Source organism: Delphinapterus leucas, chromosome 13 (assembly GCF_059928025.1).
Source record: "Delphinapterus leucas isolate spDelLeu-1000000601 "Yukka" chromosome 13, BTC_Dleu_Yukka2, whole genome shotgun sequence".
NCBI lineage: Eukaryota > Metazoa > Chordata > Mammalia > Artiodactyla > Monodontidae > Delphinapterus > Delphinapterus leucas.
In genome coordinates, this window is record NC_143141.1 from 58,686,072 (window position 1) to 58,704,431 (window position 18,360).

Sequence of the window (18,360 nt, forward strand, 5' to 3'; positions counted from 1 at the left end):
TTCTCTAGACCTCACTTTTCTCCCATGGAAAGTAAAGAACTTCCATGGAAAGTAAAGAATATGGACAAAACAAATTCTACAGTCCCTTTTAGCCCTAACCAATTTACCTTATATGTAACCGATTATTCCAGGCAGTCAGTAATAATCATGTGTGTGATTCGGAAAAGAAGCTCTATGATTCAGCAATTTATCTTCTAGGGATATAACCAAGAGAAATTAGTGTATATGTCCACCAAAAGACATATATAAGAATATGCATATATATTATGAATACATAATATCCAAAATCTGGAAACAACCCTGTATTAGCCAGAGTTCTCCAGAGAAACAACCAATAGGACATATACATACATATATTAAGAAATTTATTTCAAGAAATTGGATAATGCAACTGTGGAGGCTGACATGTCCGAAATCTGTAGGGCAGGTCAGCAGGTTGGAAACTCAGGCAGGAGTCAACACTGCAGTCTTTTTTTTTGGCTGAGCCATGCACCAGGGAATTCCCAACACTGCAGTCTTTAGGCAGAACTTTTTTTCTGGGAAACTTCAGTTTTTGCTCTTTAGGGCTTCAACTGATTGGGTAAGGCCTTTCCCACATTATCAAGGGCAATCTCCTTTACTTAAATCAACTGATTGTAGATGTTACGACATGCGCACATTACCTTTACAGTAACACCTAGATTAGTGTTTGATTAAATAACTGCGTACTATAGCCTAGCCAAGTTCACACATAAAACTAACCATCACAAACCCAACATTCTTCCACAGGAAAATGGATAAATAAATTGTGGTACGTTCATACAAAGGAATACTACATTGCAATAAAAATAATAAAATGCTGTTAAATGACAACATAGATGAGTATCATAGACAAATATCACAGGGCAAAGAAGCCAGATACAAAACTACATACTATATTATCCATTTATATAAATTTTAAGAACAGACAAATTAACAGATGGTAATAGAAGTCTAATGAGGATTATGGACTGGTAAAAGGCACAAGGGAATCTTCTGAGTGCTAGAAACCTTTGATATCTTGATCTGATGGCCATACAGGTAATACACAAAAATTTATTGAACTGTACAGTAAAATTTATTATAGATTAACACTTAAAATATAATCTATCAAAAAAACTAAAGAAAGAGTGCCACAGGAATCTAGAGGTGGGAGGGACCATTCTGATCTAAAATGACAATGGGAAGGCTTCACGGAGACTGTGGGCTTGAGCTGGCCTTTGAAGGGTGAGTGGAATCTGAGAGACAAAGAGGAGAATCAAACAAAGTTATGGCAGAGGAAATGTATAAGGCATGGCCAAGGGATGATTTCTTTTTCCCATTTAGGATGTCACTTTCACCCAGGAAACATAATGAAATAAATACAGTACATCAGAAGCAATGTAGAGTAGCAGTTATGAGCATAGCCTTTGGGGTCAGAGATTTGTGGATTTGAATCCTGGCTCTGATGCTTTCTGGTTTGAATGAGTGTTTTGGACTGGCTTTCTCACCTGTGAAGTACGTACTTGTGGAGAGATTTAAACACAAAAATATGTGTGATGTGCTTAGCACAGTGCTTGCACACAGAGTAAGCCCTCAATAAATGGAAGTCATTACTACTACTAGTACTTCTATAACTGCCAGTCTGGGCCATCTGGTCACCTTCACTTGAGAGTGGTGCTGTCCAAGGGAAGAGGAATGGCCAAATGATCTCTTTGGGTCCTTTCAAGCCCTCAAATCTATAAAAACTAACAAAACCCAAATGGCCAAATCAGAGCAGACAAATGACTGAGGTTGTATTCTTTCAAGCCATATTGATATCATTCCCCCTTCATAGTCTAGTCCTTGGTCATTGCTAACTATACTCCTTGACCATGCCAGCATACACCTCTGTCCTGGATAGGAAGACGTAGGATAGCCTAGGCTCTAAATGATCTTACATGTTGGTGGTCACACACACATTCACACAGAATCCTGAAGAATGTATAAAAGTCCTTTACTTTGGGTGTTCACCATACATCATCTCTTTCGAGACCACAAGGAGAGTTAGCGATGTAGGAGCATTCACCTGTTTTTCTCAGTAATAACCTTCAACCTTCCCACGCCCTGCCACCTAATTGGTTTTTTTTTTTAAGTTGAGGCAAAATTTACATGACATAAAATTAGTCATTTTAAAGTGCAAAATTGGGCTTCCCTGTGGCACAGTGGTTAAGAATCTGCCTGCCAATACAGGGGACATGGGTTCACACCCTGGTCCGGGGAAGATGCCACATGCTGCAGAGCAACTAAGCCCGGGTGCCACAACTACTGAACCCGTGAGACACAACTACTGGAACCTGCGCACCTAGAGCCCATGCTCTGCAGCAAGAGAAGACGCCGCAATGAGAAGCCCACGCACCGCAACGAAGAGTAGTCCCCGCTCGCCGCAACTAGAGAAAGCCTGCGCGCAGCAATGAAGACCCAATGCAGCCAAAAAATAAATAAATTCTGAAAAAATAAAAAATAAAATAAAATAAAAATAGTAAAGTGCAAAATTCAGTGGTACCCAGTACTACATGCTGCTGTGCCGCCACCACCTGTCTTGTTCCAAAGCATTTCACGGCCCTAAGGAAAACTCTGTACCCATTAAGCAGTCACTCCCTATTCCCTCCTTCTTCCAGCCTCTGACAACCACTAATCTACTTTTTGACTCTATGAATTTACCAATTCTGAACATTTCATATAAACGAAATCATACATACGTGACCTGCCACTTAGTTTTTTTGCACTGGTTTTCTTAGTGCTGTTTAAAAGTCTGCTCCCTCGTGATTGGCAGAGGAAACTTTTTCACACTTGAACTGCTTACATTTTCTTCCTCCTCAACAGCCCATGAGTCTTTTTACCTCTTTGCTCTCATGTCCGGGGTCTTAGTTCTTGTTAGGCTATCTACCCTTCAATCCACACAGATTCACGCTAGAGCTGTGCTGTCCAATGCTAGCCACACACCACATGGGACTATTTAGATTATTAATTAAAATTAAATAATATTAAAAATTCAGTTCCTCAGTCACACTAGCAACATTTCAAACGTTCATTAGGCACATATGGTTAGTGACCTCTGTATGGGCCAACGCAGGTAAAGAACATCATCAGAAAGTTCTATTGAATAGAGCCGCTCTAGAGGGCACTGGATCCTGGACCCCGGCAAGTAGAGAAAGAGGGCTTCATAGTGGTCTGTCAGGGAATGGAATCTCTAAAATTATTTGACCTTCTGCACTGCCCAGGACTCCTCCTGTAGGGTCACCCACTGTCTATGTGAATGGCTCTCCCTCAAATTGGGCCGTGAGCAGCCTGTACCCAATCGTGTTAGAAAAGGGTCTCTCATCCTCTGTCATCCCACCCTGCTAGGCACCCAAATCCAAGAACAAAAGGGAAGGAGAAAAAAATGCCTTCCCATCACATCTGTTTGCTATCTTAGTTTTTAAACTCTCCAGTTGGACTATAAACCCCTTGAAGACCGTCCATACGAGGATCTCTTTACCCAAGTTCCTGACACAAACACGTCAAGCATGCAGTTGTGCACACAGAAGACACACAGCCAAGATTTGCAGATAAAGCAACTGATGGAGGGAATTCCCTCGTGGTCCAGTGGTTAGGACACGGCGCTTTCACTGCTATGGGCCTGGTCGGGGAACTAAGATCCCGTAAGCTGTGCAGTGTGGTCAAAAAAAACAAAACCAAAAACAACAGCAAAAAAGCAATTGATGGAAACATTTAGCCCAGGCTTTGTCACTGAGCTTGAGGGTACCAGTACCCCCAGGTCCCCCTGGAGGGGGTATTCTCTCCATATTGACCCCTGCTCTGCCCTCCAGTGAGGGGCTCAGGACAGAGAGAGGCAGTGGGCATTGGCACTGCACTTTGAAATGTTTATTACATCCTTTCCTCTAAGCAACTATGGCACCTGCTCATTCCCTTACGAAAACAATTATCACCTGCATTAAATGTTACCTGTATGTGTCTGCCTTTCCCAGCAGAGTGTGAAAACTTGATGCAACACTTAGCACATTAAAAGGCACTCAACAATTTAGGGTAAAAAACAAACATAAATAAATATGTTAATGAAAGAGATCCTTTTTAAGTAGGAGGTAGAAACGGCAGCTAGGGAAATAAAGACAGCCAGAATGGGTATGCTTCAAAGCAGTGCAGGGCAGAAGGAGGCAGAGGCTGGGGCCAGGGCCCTGGTTTCCCTGTGTTCCATTTCCCATGTGACGGACCCTCTCTAATCTAGCTAGACCTGATCCAACTCCAGGTAGGGAAAAGAATATGTTTCTGCTTGCAAAATAACTTGCTTTAGGAGGCAAAACAAAATGATAGCCAAACCTACACAGCAGTGAGCTGTCTGTGATGGAAAACATTAAACCCTTTTGTTCTTTAGATTTTGATCCACAATAAAACTTTCCACTAGAAACCAGCATTGACTTCTCACCACCTACAGGTCAACAGAACTTAATGAATCTTGATGTCACCTCCTCTTTCCCCACTCTTTTCACTCAACACTGCCCACCATACCCATGCATCTGCGGTCACATTCATCCCTTTGTAGCTGATTGGTTAGACTACTCTCTTCCTGTCCTTTGAAACACAGATGGTAGCACTCAGCTGTCTTATGGGTAGCAACCATGCTGTTCTTATGGTAATGGTAATGTCTGGTTTGGCAGCTCTAGGGGCGCTCAGCAGTTCCAGGTAGATCGTATGCTTTGCTTAAGGCAGCTTCCAGCCACTGGGTAACAGGGATGGGAGGAAGCCTCTAGGCTTGGACCCTCCAGCCCGGAAGAAGTTGCAATGCACCGCTTTCATGCTCCCCTCCTCCTGGAGATGGATTTCTCTCACCTTATTACCTAGTAATTAGCACTCAATCATGCTGGAGATGCCAAGCACTGCATCCTTTACCTGCATTACCTCATTCATTCATCTTGACATCTACTACAACAATCCCCATGACCAACAAGAAAGTAAGCCTTGGAGAGGGTAATTAATTTACCCAAATCCATATAAATAGTAGCTTGCTGAGTGTGAGCTGAAACCAGTTCTCTCTGACCCCTAAATCCTTGCTCTTAGCCTCGGTAGTGTAGGGCTTATGCCATGTTGCTCCTCATGTTAGCTGAGCTCTTACTAGTGTTAAAGATGAGGAAAACTGAGACTCACAAAATGTAAGTAATTTATCCAGATTCACCCAGTTTATAAGAGGTGACGTTAGGGTTCAAACTCCGGTCCAGCTGACTGCAGAACCTAGCTGTGGTTGGCTGGGATTGCCTCTTCTGCCCATGCCTTTGCTGACCCTGGTCCCGCTCTCAGCTCTTAGCAAAATCCATGCCACCTTCCCATCCTTGACTCCCATCTTCTCTGCCTGGGTAATACTTTCTGGCCCTCCTCAAGTCCTGTCTCCTCCAGGAAACTGTCCAGAAGAGAGCTCCGAAGCTCTAATTGTCTCAGCCACCCACTGGTCAGGCCTCAGTACCACTGTGCGCCCCCACGTGCACTTACATTACGTGCCATGAGCACCGACAGTGGAGGCGTCTGTGTTGCTGGGCTAGACCACGTGCTCGTTGCCCCCTCACTGCACTCTGTGCCTGGCACTCAGGCAGGGTGAACGTCTGAGGATGCTTAGTGGAAATGGTGTCAGCAGGTTAAGCAGTTATTTATTTAATGTCCACCATGTGCTGTCTGCTGTTTGAGGCCCTGTCGCGCAGGTCACCTCACTAAGTCTGTTTCAACTGCCCCTGTGTGCTCACTGGCTTCTCTCCTCACACTGTACACAGGATTAAGGCTTACGTGTCCTCGTGGGGCAAAAAGTGGTCCACCTGATTCTTACGAAAAACAGAAACAAAAGAACTTGTTCCCTGAGTTTAGAAGCAAGCAGCTACTTACAAGTTGCAGCTTGAAGAGGATTTAGGCAGGGTTCCTCGCTTCCAAACTGTCCATCCCACTGGTTGTCATTCTCTCAGACAAAATGTTTTATTCCTCCTCTGAGGTCCCTTCTAAAATGCAGCCCTTTCTCCGCCTTCCCCATGGGTATTAGGCCTTATCAGCAAACATCATACCTGGGAATCAGGAGGAACGGGACATGGGATAAGTGCTTGGGGGCAGGAAACACAGTCCAGCTCCTCAACAAGACTCAGAATACCCGTCAGGATCTGGCCCCTACCTGCCTCCCCAGCCTTATCTCTTTTCACTCTTGCCTTTGTAAGGCTATAATCCTGTGGCACCCAACTTCATACCCTTGATCATGCCCTGCTCTCTTTTGCTTTCTGGCCTTTAGACATACTGTGCTCACTTCTTTGGCTGTCTTAACTCCTATTCACCCTTCAAATTTCAGTTCAGACTCTGTTTCCTTAAGGAAGCCTTCCCTACTCATCTCAGTCTGGGTTTGATGCCCCTGCCATGCATCCCCATAGCTCCTCGTGCTTCCCGAATCGTAGCACATAATGCACTGTATAATATGATCATTTATAACCTGTATCCCCAGCTGACTGTGAGCGCCAAGGGCACAGGTTCTATGTTGGACTTGGCACCATCCCAGCACCAGACACTGCCTGGTACATAGTAGTCATTCAAAGAATATTCGATGAATGAATCAATAATCCATTGATTGGACAGATGAGTGTACTAGGGACAGACTTCCCCTCCTTCACATCAAGGAATTGCCTTGCTTGAGCCCCACGTAGTTTTCCTAACTCCAGACAAGCCCCTGCTAAAAAGTGTACTGTAGATCAATCACAAAGGACTCTGAGAATGTGCATAATTCCATGCAACCCATTCCCAAGCCTAGATGTACAACTTGGAGCACACGTCATTTTTTTTTTTTTTTTTTGCAGTACGCGGGCCTCTCACTGTTGTGGCCTCTCCCGTTGTGGAGCACAGGCTCCGGACGCGCAGGCTCAGCGGCCATGGCTCACAGGCTTAGCCGCTCCGCAGCATGTGGGATCTTCCTGGACCAGGGCACGAACCCGTGTCCCCTGCATCGGCAGGCAGACTCTCAACCACTGCGCCACCAGGGAAGCCCCGTCATTTTCTTTTGATGGGAGACAATGTGCCACTGTGCCTGGGAGTTTATGTGCCCACCTCAGAAGCTTAGACATCACTGCAGACCACCAACACCCCACTAGCATGAGCGGGGCTTCCAAGATCCTGGGAAAAGTTATAAAGGCCATCTTGGAGCCAATGGTCAGATTTCCATTGTATTGATACAAAGGTGGGAGGACAGAGACCTTCCTTTAATCCCTGAGACATGTGCTTGAGGGAGGCCAAGAACTTTGTCTGATGCAGGACAGTAATGCAGGGCATTACTATGCTTAATAGCTATGCTTAATAGCTTCCAGGAGGCACAGTCCAGGTCTCTGGGGAGAGGAACTTGAAAGAGCAGAGCTACTTTTAAAGAATCAAAAGAGTTAATCACAAGAAGCCAAGCCTTGCAAGTTTAGCTGAAACATGAATCATGGTAATGGTCACAGCTGGCTGTTATTGGGAGCTTACAATGTGTCTACCTCTGCTCTCAGTGCTTTACAAGTATTAACCATATAATCCTCACCACGCATGGTGACGAGGCAGGTCCTATTCTTACCCTCATTTCATAGAGGAGGACACTGAGGCACGGATCTGTTAGGTCACTAGCCCAGGATCACACCGTAAGTATAAAAAATGAATTAGAGGGCTTCCCTGGTGGCGCAGTGGTTGAGAGTCTGCCTGCCGATGCAGGGGACACGGGTTCGTGCCCCGGTCTGGGAGGATCCCACGTGCCGCGGAGCGGCTGGGCCCGTGGGCCATGGCTGCTGGGCCTGCGTGTCCGGGGCCTGTGCTCCGCGACGGGAGAGGCCACAGCAGGGAGAGGCCTGCGTACCGCAAAAAAAAAAAAAAAAAAAAAAAGAATTTGAACCCACACACTCTGGCTTCAGAGCCTCCAAGCTTAGCTGAGATCCTTGGCAGGAGTGGAGGGGACTGGTCATCAGTGCAAATGACTGGAATGATGATCCAGTGGGGCTAAAGCTGGTTGTTGGTGGTGACCACACTGCATTCTCCTATGTAATACTCACTAAGCATTTTCTCCGCTGCGTATCCAGCACTGGTCAGGCACTGGGCACAGCCGGGTAGGTAGAATCCAGCCCCTGGCCTTGAGAGGCTCTCAGTCTCAACTGTGGACCATCCTGTGGTCAGGGCTGTGGTGGCTGAGATGTGGGAGTCACGATGGGGGAGACCTGCCCCCTGCCTGGGGAGGGTTTATGGAGTAGGGAGGCGTTCACCTAAGTCTGGAAAATGAGAGCTGTGATTCAGGCTTTATCTCTTTGCTTCCTGCTTCTGTTCAGGAAATATCTGAGGCCAAGGACTGTGTTTTACTTATCTTTTTCTCCCCAAGTGCCCGCGCAATGGAATGGCACATAATAGGTGTTCAATAAATGTATATGGACTAAATGAATGAGTAAACTGATTAAACAGAACTGATTGTAAGGAACTCCTATTTGGGAGCAGAAGCAGACAAAACAAACTTTTAGGAGATCCAGGTAGAAATAGAAACCAGAGTGAGTGATGCAGATAGGAAAAAACCCTTTGCTGAGGTTGAGCAGGTCTGCTGGAAGTCTCTGCTCCCTGTTCTGGCCCTCTCTGCTGTCTGGAAGGACAGAGGGTAGAGAGTAGTTGTTCCCTGTAGGGGCCCCAGCGATGCTGCCATTGTGTCTGGAACTTGGACAGAAAGGCAGCTTCCCAGAGAAAGTTAGCAGTGCCTGCAGTCAGATAATACACACACATCACTCCAGAAAGCCCTCCAAACACTGTAGATTTCATAACGACCAGCAGCTTCCTGCAACTCCAGCTTCCAGTCCCCAGAGTGGGACCTGCATGATTTTATCACCCACCCCAGGTCACCTTTGGGCCTCCTCAGATTATTCTCAAGGTGGGGAGGGAGTGATGAAACCCTAGGGTCAAGCTCTCTGCTTTTAACATCACCCTTGCTACCAGCACCACCAAAGGGACAATGAAAGACTTTACAAAAAAAACAACTCATTGGACACCATGATCTCAAAATTTAAAATCTGGACTAAAAAAAAAAAGAAAAACCTAAATATCTAAAAAACAAAGATTGGTTAAATAAATTATGGTATGTCCATGCAATGAGATGTTTAGCAGCCATTTAAAAAGATGGCGTAGGGACTTCCCTGGTGGTGCAGTGGTTAAGAATCTGCCTGCCAATGAAGGGGACATGGGTTCAAGCCCTGGTCTGGGGAGATCCCACATGCTGCAGAGCAACTAAGCCCGCATGCCACAACTACTGAAGCCTGCACACCTAGAGCCTGTGCTCTGCAACAAGAGAAGCCACCGCAATGTGAAGCCCGCGCACCGCAATGAAGAGTAGCCCCCACTCGCCGCAATTAGAGAAAGCCCACTTGCAGCAACGAAGATGCAACGCAGCCAAAAGTAAAAATAAATAAATAAATTTACAAAAAGATGGTGTAGATTTTCATTGACATGAAATGATATTTGAGATATTAATAAGTGAAAAAATAAGTTATAAAACAGCTCGTAGATATATATAGATATAGCGACATACAGAAGGGAAAAAAAGCCTGGGAAGATACACATCAAACGTTAAATGTTGGTTATTTCCAGGTTGTATCCTCATGGATAATTTTTATTTTGTTTTTTATCTCTATTCTTAACTTGCATACCATGAGCAATCAATGAGTAATCATAAAAGGTCTGTCTGAGTGAGACTTTTGGATGATTTTAAAAGCATACAACCTGACCCTGGGGTTTCATCAACCCCTCCCTACCTTGAGAATAATCTGAGCAGCTCAGAGGTGGCCTGGAATGGGTGATAAGATCACTCCGGGTCACACGTTGCTGATTGGAAGTTGGAGTGGCAGGAAACTGCCAACTGCAGTAAAATCTTCTGTGTTGAGGAGGTCTTTTTGGATAACAATATGTAGTTCTGATTGCAGGCACTGCTAATCTTCTCCTTTCTGCCCTAGTTTCCAGAGTCAATGGCGGCACCATCAGGTGATTGGACCTAGGGCTGGGAGCAGAGAGCCCTTCCAGGCAGCAGAGATGGTCCAAATCAGCTCTGATGAGCTTCCCCCACCTGCCAGTTTTGTTTCCTCTCCTTCTCCAGTTTAGCCTCAACTCAATCAGGGGTGAGCCTGGGCTGGGAGCAGATCACTTTACTCACCATTATTTTATTGTCTGCATTTACCTCCTGCCCAAGAGGCCAGCTCACTTTTCCAAGGTAAATTATTTAAATACAAAAACTCAGAAAAAAGATCCTCGATCTTCTCCTCCCAATTTCTCCAGGGTCTTGCCTCCAGCATTGTCTTCCTGGACATCTTCCCTAGCTCTGAGTCTGTCTTTCAACCACATTCAGGGCTCGAGTTTGGGGGAATTGGGGAACTGAGTCGAGGGTATCAGTTCCTGAAGGACCAAACCCTTAGGCTATTTAGCAAAATAAGGCTCCTCTTCCCGGCCAGGATTGGAGTGGTTTCCATGGTCATGCCAAGCCGCTCCATCAAAACGAAGGATGGGGCGTTCTTCCGCACCCAGCCCTTTTCTCATACAGGCCAACAATGTCGCATATACAGGCTGTACACAGACAAATATACCGTGCCATGCGTGCAGTCATGCATACATGCAAGCTCCATATATGCACCCTCAGACATATATAGACAGATACCAGCATGCATTCTCTTGGGCATCCAGACCTATAAGCACATACACATAGATAACACACAGGCATTCACACAGGTGTTGGAAAGCACACAACAACATGCAGACACCCACAGACAACTGTGCATTCTCACACCCGCATATGTAGATACTTGCACACACACTTAATCCCACAGACGCTAGCACACATAAATCTAATACAGGTGAAGAAGGTGGCTGATGGGTTACCTATCCCTATACAGGGACCATTACCTCCACCCTGACACTGGGCTTGCTTTGTTTCATAGGAAGTTTGTGTAGAAGGTTGGCCGCCCTTTGACAGGGGGTTCAGCCCTCCTCTGCCTCCCGCTCCACTGCCAGCTTTCTCCTCCCTGTTCCCTTGTAGCCCCGTTTTTACATCTGGAGGTGTGCCTGGTCGAGGGAATGCTAATCACCATGACAGAACTGTTTCCACCTGTTTACATCCCTGCTCACCTCCCCCTAATGCCATTTCAGAGCTTGCCGAGCAGCGGGAGGAGGCCTGCTGTGCTGCTGCGGTGAGAGGGGGAAGGAATGAGCGAGAGGACAGTTGGAGTGTGAAAAGGACCCTGGCTAAGTGACTTCCCATTCCAGCAGACACACACAAGATGCACGTAATTGCTTTTAGCACAGTGGGATGGATAGAGATACAAAAGGTCAAATCAAGGATCTGTCCCATAATATCTTTGCTAAGCAGCAGTGTCAGACATTGGAAAAGCATATTCATGAATTGAGTTGTCAGAGTGTGGGGCAGGCTTTTTCAGAGGCAGCTGTGTGTTCCCTCTTTGAGGTGCGGTGATTGGATTCATACGGAGCAAGTGACTTCTCAATGCTCAACAAAGCTCTGCCTGTGAATTGGACTAAATGGTCTACTTGGCAGGCAGCTAGATAACTACGCTAAGTGAATTTCATAGTCGCTCCCACTCACCATCTGCCCAAGCCTACTGGAAAAATGCAGGATAAGGACCAAACTCCTGAGTGCGGCATTCAAGGCCCTCCACCAGCTGATGCAGATTAACCTTTCCAGGCACTCCCTAACATGAATGTTGGATGTCTACCCCCCTGGGCCCTTCTCCAATCTCTGAATGCACCAGGAGACTGGCTGCTTTAAGGACCTTGCCTGTGGCATTCCCCAGAGTGCACTGCCCCCCCCTTACCCATTCAAATCCTCCTTGTTATTCAGGCTCGACTCAGGTCCTAATTCCCCCAAACCTTTCCTTGTCCCCCTATCTAGAAGTGACCACGCCCCTCTTGGAAGGAGGAGGACAGCAGGATAACAGAGAAAGAACCCAAGTCTGGACCCTGGGATCTGATTTAATGTTAACAAGCTCACAGGGGCTAGGTGTGTTGAGACCAGCCGCTGAGTTGGGGGAGGGGAGCAGAAGCAGCAAGCACTTTGGAGGTTGTTGAAATCACCCAGGGGAGGGAGGCAGATGATTTGAACCGGGGTGCGGGGGGACAGCAGTGGAGGTGGTGAGCAAAGGTTTATTCTGTTATATTTTGAAGGTAGATTTGAAGGGAATTGCCCAGGGACTGGTTGTGGGATATTAAAAAGAGTTAAAGATGATTGCAAGATTTTTGGCCTAAGCGTTAACTGATATGCACGAGGAAAGAACAAATTTCAGTGGTAGGTATTAAGAGTCTAGTTTTGGACATATTTAAGGTGAAAAACCAGGAGAGGGTGGTTTCCTGGAAGAAATTATTTTAAGGAGAAAAGCATGATCCGTCATGTTGAAAACAGCCAATAGGCCTAGTGAGAGGAGGGCTAGGAGCTGACCATTGTGTTGAGTTATGGGGAGGCCTTTGGTGACAAGTGGCAAGTGTGGTTTTATTAAGTAGTGGAGGCAAAAGCCTGAAGTGTAGTGGTTTCAAGAGGGACTAGTGAACTTTTAAGAAGTTTTGCAATAAAGGGAAGCAGATCAATGAGGTGGAGTAGAGGGATCAAAAAAGAGTGTTTTCACAGGAAAAAAAAATGTCTTCAAAACACACTTGAGACTTCCCTGGTGGCGCAGTGGTTAAGAATCCGCCTGCCAATGCAGTGGACACGGGTTCGAGCCCTGGTCCAGGAAGATCCCACGTGCCGTGGAGCAACTAAGCCTGTGTGCCACAACTACTGGGCCTGCGCTCTAGAGCCCATGAGCCACAACTACTGAAGTTCGCACACCTAGAGCCTGTGCCCCACAGCAAGAGAAGCCACTGCAATGAGAAGCCCGTGCACCACAACGAAGAGTAGCCCCCGCTCGCCGCAACTAGAGAAAGCCCGTGCACAGCAATGAAGACCCGACGCAGCCAAAAATAAATAAATAAATATATTAAAAAAAAAAAAAACACTTGCCCTCACCCTCTACTCCCTTCTATTCCTCCCACCCAGAGATGGAGAACGTTTCCAGATTGACCAAAATAATGTCCACAGTTCAGCTCTCAGTGATTGCAGGAATCCCCATCCCAAGTTTCTCTGGAAACCAGGATAACTCTTTCTTATTTTAAACCCAGTCCTGTGACTCTGGCCACATCAACCTTTCTCCTCCCCAACATCATGACCAATTTATCATTCTTCTTCCCAAATTTCTCTTCTAAAACAAAGAAGGAAGGGGGATTTTTTTCAGGAGAGTCATACGTTCTCTAGGAAGTTGTACTGCCAAATCAGAGAGGTTTTCCTGGCAACTTAAAAAGATATAACAAATAATTTTAAAATGTAATGTTCTTCTCTATAGGAAAAAAAATCTCTGCCATATCAACCGCAGAGATGTTAAGTGCATTTTCAGTTTTCAGAAAATACACTGTGTGTCAGGTACGTAATTTCATTAGCCTGTTGTGTGGAGCAAGCTATTGTGAGGTGGTCTGTCATGTCTCCATTATTCCCAACCCCTCCTGGAGTTTAATCACATTCAGGGCTATTTGCAACTATGGTTTCCCATTTCAAATCACATTAGGCTAAAATTAAGCCTATAACTTATACTTTGGGATGTAAACATGCAACATTTTCCATCAGCATATTCCACTGGTAAGTCGCTTCTGTGCGATGTCAAAGAAAAAAGAACAGAAAGATATCCAACTTGGTGTGAAAACTTGAGAACCCCTGACTTTGTAATTTTTCCCGAAGGTCATCTCCCGTAGGGAGATAACCGGGGGCCGCTCATCTTTCACTGGCTGTGTGGTTGGAATCCTGTCAATTTCATACCGATGTTTGTGAAAAGGTCAGCTGCCCCTCTCAAGGTGACAGGTCTTTTTGAAATGGCAGTTTGGGCGTGGCTCCTGGGTTCCTTGTGGTCTCGGGCTTCACAGAGAGCTGCCAGTCAGAGTTGCACAGGTTGTGAATGACGCCTTCAGCAGTTGTACAGTGTACCTACACAACTATACAGCTCTGCTGCAGAGAGCTTACACGAGTGGAAGAAGAGAACGACAGAGTGCAAATACTTGGAGTTTCTTATACAACAATGGTCCTGCCTTTACTGCCACTGCGTCCCTCTCTGCTCCATTCCAGTGGAGAGGGCTGAGGGCCCTCAATGTGCCACTGTCATCATGCTGTTCAAAAATATCCCACGTGTGATGTCGACTGTGGGTTTGCAATCGTCATGTACACAGGAAACCACAACACAACTGTGGGCTTGCTCCACTCCTGTGTGCTCAGAAAAATGGCTCCCAGGTCCCCACACAGGAAGCACCAGAACCTCGTGATAGCCAGAGAGCCCGTGTCCTGCCTACCCCCAGCCAAGGCCGAATTGCCAGATACCATTGCTTGAGAAGTACCACAACACCCAGCACTCAGGAGCCCCTTCTCTCTCCTCTCTTCTCCTCCCCCACGGCCTCCTTGGATTTTTCCTATAGTTTTGCCTTCTCTGCAGAATGCTGGCTCCATCATGGAGAGTACTCAGTTCCTTGAGGTCCCTGAGGAGGTTTCTGGTCCCTCAGAGGGAAACATCTACAAGGTAATAGCCCTCCTCTTGTTAATATCAATCATGTCTGACCAAAGACCCTCGTCATGGACTGAATGTGCGTGTGTGTCTCTCCCAAATTCATACGTTGAAACCCTAATCCCCAATATGATGGTATTTGGAAGTGGGGCCTTTGGGAGGTAATTATGGTTAGATGAGGTCATGCGGGTGGGATCTTGATGGGATTAATGCCCTTATAAAAAGAGGAAGAGACACGAGATCCATCTCTCTCTCCCTGCCACGTGAGGATACAGGGAGAAGGCAGCTGTCTATAAACCAGGAAGTAGGCTTTTACCAAGAACCTGACCATGCTGGCACCCTGACCTCAGACTTCCAGCCTCCAGAACTCTGAGAAATAAATGTTTGTTGTTTAAGCCACCTAGCCTATGGTATTTTGTTATAGGAGCCCAAGCTAAGACAACGCTTTCCCAAGAGGACTGAGGAGAAAGAAAAATCCCATTCTAGCCTGGAAAGTTCTTTCTTCTCTTGACCTAAATCTGACTTCTAGCAGGATTAGGTCCTAATTTTGCCCTAAGGAACAATACATATGTGACCTCTGCCCTTCCCACCTTCATCCTTCATGATTGAAGCTCACTGTCATGGTTCTCTTTAGTATTTTCTTCTGCAGGTTGAGTTTCCCTAGTTCCCCCTCTGAATGGCCTGGTTCTCAGATGTTTCACGACCAGAGTCAGCCTGTCCCTCATCTACCATGTTGATGTGTCTTACAGAACCCAGGGCCCAGAAGTGACCGCTCTCCCAGATGTGGTTTCATGGGAGCAGTCTCCATCTATTTTCATGTGCATCTATTTTCATGTTAGAATTTTATTTGACATAAAGTGGTTGGGGGGATAATATAGTGCTTCAAGGACTGACTTTTTAAAAATAGACTGGATTGGTACATAGGCAGAAAAAAAGACTGGAATTGAGCTATTACTCTATGGGATGTGTTTTTCAGTGACTCACATGGCTTTGGCACATGTCTCTGGTAACATCTATTAGAAGATTTGATCAGCCCTATGTGACCTTCAGCAGATCCTTTCCCCATTTTTGGTCTCAACAACCTCATCAGAAAAATGGGGGTGTTTATCTGATGATACCGTCATCTATTTGATGATGATACCTTCATGATTGGTTCTTTCTTCAGGGCCCAGTGTTACCCAATACTGAAGTGCACCCACCCAGCTCTGTGACCCACAGACACATAGTTGGAGCTGCAGGACCAGCTACCTGGAGGGAGGAATGTGGTGAGACAGAGGGGTGGGCAGAGGCAAGAGGGAGGCTAATCCTTGGAGTCCAGGACCAAGAGGCCAAGGGCACTAACAGAGGAAGGACCAAGGTCCAGTCTTAGTTCCCATATCGGAGCCAGGCTAAGTTGGAAATTAGGGACAGAGGAAAAAGGTCGTTTCCCCACTTCCCTTCTTGCATGTCTGTGCCAAGGCAGGAGAAACCCTTTATGGATGATGATCTTCCTTCTATGTGTGCTCCTGCTGGTGTGTCTCTCTCCTCTCCAGTGGTATCTACTCACAGTGGCATTTCTGAGAGGAGAGAGAGGGTCTCCATCAGCATAAGGAAGGTGGGTTGACACGCCCCAGAGACGTCCTAGTGGCCACGCCCCAGAAGAGCTGAGTCTCAGTTTTAGCTTCCTCCATCCATCCTGGCCCCTCCCCCTTAGCTTGACCCAGAGCTTCCACTTTAGAGAGAGTAAGTTACCCTCAGTCACTTTTCACAAGACCAAATCCTACCACTTAAACGTGACTCTGGAAGGAGACAGCACTGCCTTGTTTTTCACAGCTTCACTGCAGTGATCTCTGACCCTGGGCTGTTCCCTGTTCACTGAGCTGATTCTTGCTTCAGAGTCTCTGCTGCGTCCTCAGCCAGCCCTGTGCCCTCCCTCCTGCCCTCCCAAGTCCTCCATCCTCAAGATGTGGAGCCGTTATGAAATCTTCTCTGATCTAATCTAATCTCCAACAAGCAGCCTCTTTTGTTGCTTTTTCTCTGTGACAAACCTGATTTATCCTGATGTGTCGAACTTTGGGCCACTGAGGCCATGCTGACCTCTTTGGGGAGCTCGGCTTTTGTGATGCTTGGGAAGCCCCTCTCCTGAGGACTGTATCAGCCTATTCTGCATCACATTTGAGCCCATTTTTTCTAAAAAGGACCTGGGAAGGCCCCCCATGCTGTGAACATCTCTCCTTTTTTAGGGTGTCTTTCAGCCCTCCTGCCTGCCAGGTAAGAGCCAGGGGCCAGAGGTAGGGTGAAAACCTCACCTACCTGATGTTATATCGAACAGCAGTTAGATGAGTCATTTAGACACTGGACATGCTGACAAAAGGGGCAAAACATGATGTATCATATGTTTTGTTACATTATAACCATATATCATATATCATATCATATCATATCATATCACATCATATCACTTTATATTAGTTTGCTAGGGCTGCCATAACAAAATACCCTAGACTGGGTGACTTACACAACAGATATTTATTTGCTCACCATTTTGAAGGCAGAAGTCCAAGATCAAGGTGTCAGCATGTTAGGTTTCCTCTGAGGCCTCTCTGCTCGGTTTGCACACAACCAGCTGCCCTTTTGCTGCCTCTTCCTGCAGCCTTTACTCTGTGCATGCACCCCTGGTGTCTCTCTGTGTGTCCAGATCTCCTCCTCTTGTAAGGACACCAGTCAGATTGGATTAGGGCCCATCCTAACAGTTTCATTTTACTGTAATCACCTTTTTAAAGGCCTTATCTCCAAATACAGCCACATTCTGAGGTTCTGGGGGCTAGACCTTCAACATATGAATTCTGGGGGGGACAGAATTCAGCCCATAAAAATATTACTCCCCAATCCCATAATCAACTTGCACTGAGGTCACAGCAAAAAGAACTGTCTCAAGTTGCAGCGTGGAAAGGTTCAGGCATATCCCAAGTTCAGATCCTGGGGTGGAATCTCAACAGGCAATCTAGAAAATATAATACATTTCCATTCATTTGGGACCCTTTTCAGAATTAGGAGGTTAAACTAAATGATTATTCAGTTTCAACATTAATTCATTTGATCAACCATTCATTTAAAAAACATTCACTGAGCCCTCACCTTGTGCCAGACACAGGGAATCCAGAAGTAAACCAGTGAAGGTTCTTGTCCTCAAGCAGGACTTATAATGATGTCTAAACCCTGGGTTTAGGGTTAGGTTGGATGGGAGGAAAGCAGGAGCAACCAAAAGAAGGAGTGTTAAGAATGCTATGAGGCAACTGAAGGAGATTAAGAGGTACAAACTTCCAGTTATAAAATAAATATATAAACTAATCGTACCTAATTAAACTCACAAGCTTTTGCACAGCAAAAGAAACCAAAAGCAAAATGAAGACAGCCTACGGACTGGGAGAAAACATTTGCGGTGCAACCGACAAGGGATTGATTTCCAAAATACACAAACAGCTCATACAGCTCAATAACAAAAAACCACACAATCCAATCAAAAAATGGGCAGAAGACCTAAACAGACATTTCTCCAGAGAAGACATACAGATGGCCAACAGGCAATGAAAAGATGCTCAACATTGCTAATTATTAGAGAAATACAAATCAAAACTACAATGAGGTATCACCTCACACAGGTCAGAATGGCCATCATCAAAAAGTCTACAAATAGGGCTTCCCTGGTGGCGCAGTGGTTGAGAGTCCGCCTGCCGATGCAGGGGACACGGGTTCGTGCCCCGGT

General features: G+C 46.0%; 1 long non-coding RNA gene across 5 annotated transcripts in view; it reads right to left on the reverse strand.

The window, feature by feature from the left end:
• Positions 1-18,360, reverse strand: part of LOC111174814 (uncharacterized) — an 80,651-nt gene that overhangs the window by 17,737 nt on the left and 44,554 nt on the right. For 2 of the 5 annotated variants that reach the window (XR_016395302.1, XR_016395299.1), the window contains one exon: positions 5,905-17,598. This is a non-coding gene — a long non-coding RNA (uncharacterized LOC111174814). The remainder of the gene's footprint in view (positions 1-5,904; positions 17,599-18,360) is intronic. The other 3 variants (XR_002644563.2, XR_016395301.1, XR_016395300.1) reach the window with 3 other exon arrangements.